A 5,562-nucleotide genomic window follows, 5' to 3' on the forward strand; every position below is an offset into this window, starting at 1 on the left:
CTTATCTCCTTTATTGTAATATACTCCATCTACTGACTGAAAAACCTCGTGGAGGAAATTATGCAGAAAATCTAAAAAGGACTGAAAAGGGAAATGGTGATCCTGTGGTTAAGGGCAATAGTCTGGATCAGAAATAACTCAGAACTCTGTCCCCAGCTGTCATTTGCTTACATAATGTCAGTCTCTCAGTTTCACATCTGCAGAACACGGATATTTACTCATCATACACTACATTTATGCACACAGGCTGCTAAAGTAAACACCAAAGGAAAGCTTTAGGTAAATGGTTCCGTTTTGCAACAATTCCCTTTTAATACACTCCCTAATTTTAAAACATCTGATGGAAAAAGTCATCTTCCTGGTAAAGGTATTAAGAAATTCTTACAGCGTGCAGAAGGGAGGCTGAGTTTTAAGCATCGAGATGAAAGCACCCCAGTATTTTATATGGAAAGCAAGAAGACAACCGCTCATTGCCTGGCATTGCAGGCTGGATTCCTGTCTGAGAGCAAAACTGGCAGCTATTTTGTAACATGCTTTCTCACTCTTACATTTTGCAAGCTCTCAGATATGCCAACACACAGTTGCAGAGTTATTTTGCAGCTCACAATTCAGACGAGAACACAGCATCCTTGAATTTTAACTCCCGGATCCCACTCCAATGTGCAGCACACCTGAAAGACTGCCCATCACACTGAGGTCACTGCCAGCTGCCCCTTGATTGCTACTGTCAGACAGCAGGCAAAACAGAGCTAAGGCAATCTGAAGACGAAATTGCAAAATTAAGATGGTAAACATAAGCAGCACTTAGTCACAACACACTCAGTTACGTTCGGGCTGCATAAGCAAGAAGTGTGGTGTAACCAACAATTACACATCCTTACTGTTTGTCAGGTCAAGGTCACTGCAGGGCTGTCAGTCGTTTGGTGGCCATGCTGCAGCATTCTCCTGACTTCACTCTGTGGGCCTCTTACACTCCTTTTGCTAGCATCAGCTATCACTTGAAATCTCAATGCAGGAACTGTAACAGGGGTTCAGGAGAAGCAGAGTCAGAACACTTTAGGTTCATACATGCTCATCTCTCTTCTTTTAATATGTTAAATAACTTTTCAGGTGGGGAAAACTCATTACTGTGCTTTACTACAGCTGCAGCTTTGGAGCAGAGCAACAACCCTTCTTCATAACCCTCCCATCAAGACATTGTACCATTGCTGCTTTCAAACACACACCAAGCTCTCCAACATCATCTGACAACTGAACCTGGAACTGAAGGTTGAAGAATGAAAGGTGCTACATCACTAAGCCCCTCTTGCCACATGGCCTGCAACCTCAACTGACATCAGCACCAAACCAGCTGCTGTGCCTCCTGAGAGCATCAAATAATATGTTACCAATGGCAGCTGAAAAAAAATTAAATCAGACTTTTTTGCAAAAATACAGTTACAAATTAAGTTTCATTTTTCAAGCTTCAGTTGTTTTAGGGGAGAGAAAAACTGAGACAGGCTGCTTCTGTTTGGAAAAGCTCAAATGTCTTTGGAAACACTGCCTGCTGTTTGGTCCAGCTGAGCTATGGCAAACCTCAAGGGGACACAAAAACCTTTGTTCTTACAGTGGATTCCTTTCTATACCTTCCAATCTAAGACATGAGAAAATGCAGTTCACCTGCAGCTTACCCAAAGAACCTTCTGCTTTCTTACCAACAATTCCTGTCAAATGATGATGCTCCTGCAATTTATAACAAGAATGGAAAAGTCTCCCCCAAAGTGAGAAACCACCTGTATTACTCAATGACACAATTTATCCCAGTACTTCTAATGAACTCAGTGTGTCTAGCAAGATTGTCTTTAGAGGTAATCATCTAAACAAAGTTAAATCTGAAGAGACGATGCACGTGTGTGTCTTTAAACTGCACATTAGACTTCAGCTCTTGCCCTTGATGCCTCTCCTAAGGCATTGATTCAGCAGCATATCAGAAAATCAACCGACCTCACCAGTCCATGAGAACTGGAGGGGTGTTTTCCCACCAGCCTTTATGTCTGGGTTCTGTAGCCGGTCAATGGAGCTTGAAAGGCTTCAATGACCCTGTAGGAAACCAGACACCTAGCTCAGGAAAATGTAGATGCGCAGTTTATTGAAAAGACATCCTCTACTGATTACTGTCAGCGTGGTTACAAATGTCATCTTTGTGCAGAATTGAGATAAAAAAATATCAGAGCCATGCTGTTGTCATAGGGGTTGATTAAAAAGAAAAAGTAACAACAGTGTGCAGAGTTCTCCAAGCAAAAGATAATAATTAACGTTAACAGATCAACTTCAGCGAGGGATTTCTGCTCTGCCTCCACCTGGGCAGGTTTTTCAAGGCAGGGAATTCAAACAGAATCCAAACCAAAGCAGCATTTCCTTTCTGATGCAAAATATTCTATCGTTTCTCCATTTCAGGTGCGTTTGAAGTTCATACCATAAGGCTGTTCTGCTGGAGTACGTGGTGTAGGGGAACAGCGTGAAAAATGGGAGTGCAAGCATGTACCACCCAGATCTGCCTTATGCCAAATGAAAAGGATGAAAGAACTATTTAGCAAGATGACGAAACAGACAGTGAACACCAACACCCACTGCTGAGCTCCATTTGACTACAGTGTTTGTGTACGTAAATTCTCAGTACACAGAGGCCTGCACTGAAAGAATGCACTTTGTACACACATGGGCCATGACTGAGCACAAAGGCAATTCCCAATATCCAGAGAAATTTCATCAGAAGATGCATTTGTTGGCTCCAATCTGCAAAAGCAGCAACGGATGAAGGCAGCAGGAGGATTGATTTGCAAGAAAAAAGGAGGACAGGGCAATTTTTAGAATGGAGAAAGGAAAAGAAAGCCTTCAAATCATTATCCTCGTCTGAAAAAGGCACAGCTCTGCCTGAATTTCTGAGGGCAGAGGGCGCCCTCTGTGATCCACAGGGAACTTCTGCACTGCAGTTAATGGGAACACGTCAACTCAGGCTGAAATTATCGTGGAGAGCTGCTGAGTGAAAGTGAAATTAGAATCATGGCATCACTAACCCAACTCTCATCCCTCACTCAGATTTATATTAGAAGCTGAAAAGCTGCACCATTCTCCTGCTGCTGCTAGGATAACCAGCTTTTATTGCCAACACGTGAATGCTAAGGTAGACTTTGGTATCTACACAAACTGCAAGTGCTTGCCTTCCCATTGAATGTCTCTTTCCTTTGCAGTGGGTTTTAATTTTTCTGCCATGTCTCCCATACACCTACAGTATACAGCAGTGTTTGTTCTCAGCTTAAATCCAAACATTAACTAATTTATCCCTTCTTTGGTCAGCAAGGCAGTACTGATTAGTGCCAGGTTACTTCAAGTTTCCTTCTCTATCTGTTACTAAAGTTGATTTAAATTCCAGTTATGAAAATCCAAGATTTCCACCCAAAATGATCACATTTCATCCACGTTGACACGAACTCTGAAAACAAATGATCCTTCTTCCCTACCTGCGCCATTTAAAGAACAGATCCTTTGAGTTGATAGCAAAGAGCACTTGTTCAAACAAAACAAAACCAAATGGTCACAAAGGTACAAAACTGTTTCAGGTACAAGCAGAACAGCCATTATGGTACAAGGCAGATTTATCTGATGGAAGCTGGAAAGTGATGAGCCACAGAGGGCTGCTTAAACCTTACCATGCACGTCAAAAGTCGCACGGTGACACTTCTGCTTTCAAAGCTGAACTGAAGAAGAATGACACCAATTAAATGTCGTTAATTTTCACGGTACTTTTTTTTCTACTTTGGAAATACTGATGATTTACTATGTGGTGTAGAGAGGAATGGGATTTATCTGTTTTGGACTGATGAGCTTGTAGCTAACGATGGTTATTTACAAGTGAGATGTTCCTCGGTAGCAGGTCAAAAAAAATCCTCTTGAGTCACACATCATGGTGGTGGGTTTTCCTTTTTAATACTGCTAGTTAATAGAAATACGAAAGCATAAAACAATGACTGAAACATTTTACAACCCTGAGGTCAAGTCCCAAGAGAAAAGAAAAAAGAAGTTTGACATTATTTAGTGTTTTCCAGCGCTGTATTTGCACATTGCTTTTTCTTTTATTGTTTTCTCAAAGGCCTACGTACTCTGCAATTCATAATCAAACCAGAATGTGTCAATGCAACACTACCTTTGCAAGAATAGAAACAGCTCTGCACAAGAGACTCTCCACCTCCTAACAAAATGGTACTCAGCCCCATAATGGTCACACCGTAGGCCACTATAGTGCAAAGAAACAGGCAGTCAGTAAATAAATTACAAAAATAGCAGTCTTTTCAGCTCAGGGAGAAATCTTTCAGTTAACCTGTTTAAAACAGACTGAAAGTATCAAAGGGAAGCACTGTCTTTAAACTGCATACGTGTGAGTTTTGCCTTCTCTCCAATACACTGAAAATTGCTATTGCATGCTCAAGAGATGTAAGGGGCAAAGGCAAAAATATCCAAAGGGATTGCAGTGCTGAGACACAACTAATCTCCCAGTGATAAGAGCCCACATTCAGCTCAAAGCACTCTTTTAAAAGCCCATAATTTGAGATGTGGTTGGGAACACAAGCTGGGTGACAGTAACTTTTGATGTGCACAGCAATACAAATTAGATCATCTACCAAGCATCCACGCTGTGTACATAGGAGAGCCAATAACTCAGAGAGGCAAGTCAATACAAAACTGATAATCACCACACCTTCACCTAGGAAGGTAAATGAGCCTGAGATAGCACACTGAATAAACAAGGCCACACAGCCAGTGCCCTTAGTAAGGAAAAGGCACTGTCTGCAGGACTAGCAGCTTTTAGAAAAGACAGTCCTTTAAACAGCCCCATGTCCAGATTGCAATATTAGTTCTGTTGAATTCTTCCCCTTAAAAATGTCATTTCAAAAATGAAGTAAAAGTTCCCCTTAGGCTGTAGGATGCTTTGGAAAACTAATGGAGAAGCCAGTCTCACCTTCCAAAAACATTCAAATCAAACCTGAAGTTGGGGTTACTTGTCCTTGCTCTTCTCGAAGAAAGCACTTCAGTAACACAAACCAAGCTTATGTGCTAACCAAATGTAATAAAGCTCATACAAAATATTATTCCTAGCTTGTTAACATGCAAAAAGTAGTAAACGCACTTGAATACATTCCTTAGTGTTGCACAAATTCTGTAGGTGTGCATACTTATGCAAATCAAAGCAGCAGTGAAAAGCCTCAGCAAACCTTACCCTTTAATTTCCAGACTTTTGTAACACCCACTTTCCTTTTTCGGTAAAAGATGTACTTCATAACATCCCACATTGCAACACTCCCAGACCAGTCTGTCAGCTTTCACTACGTCTGTCCCAGACAATGAGGAGAATCTGTTGACATGACAGACTGTGAAACTGGTTAGAAAGTTCTATCTTCTGTGGAAGAATCTTCTTCCACAGGAAGGGATTCCTAAGTTTGTTAAGTCTTGGAAGAGAAACAGAAGGGATCATTGCTATGAACTGAACAAGAAAAACCTGTGTTCCAAATTTCAGAATTCTGAATA

Source organism: Lagopus leucura, unplaced genomic scaffold, assembly GCF_019238085.1.
Source record: "Lagopus leucura isolate 7727_CA_CO unplaced genomic scaffold, USGS_WTPT01 Super-Scaffold_100066, whole genome shotgun sequence".
In the NCBI taxonomy this organism is placed as follows: Eukaryota; Metazoa; Chordata; class Aves; order Galliformes; family Phasianidae; genus Lagopus; species Lagopus leucura.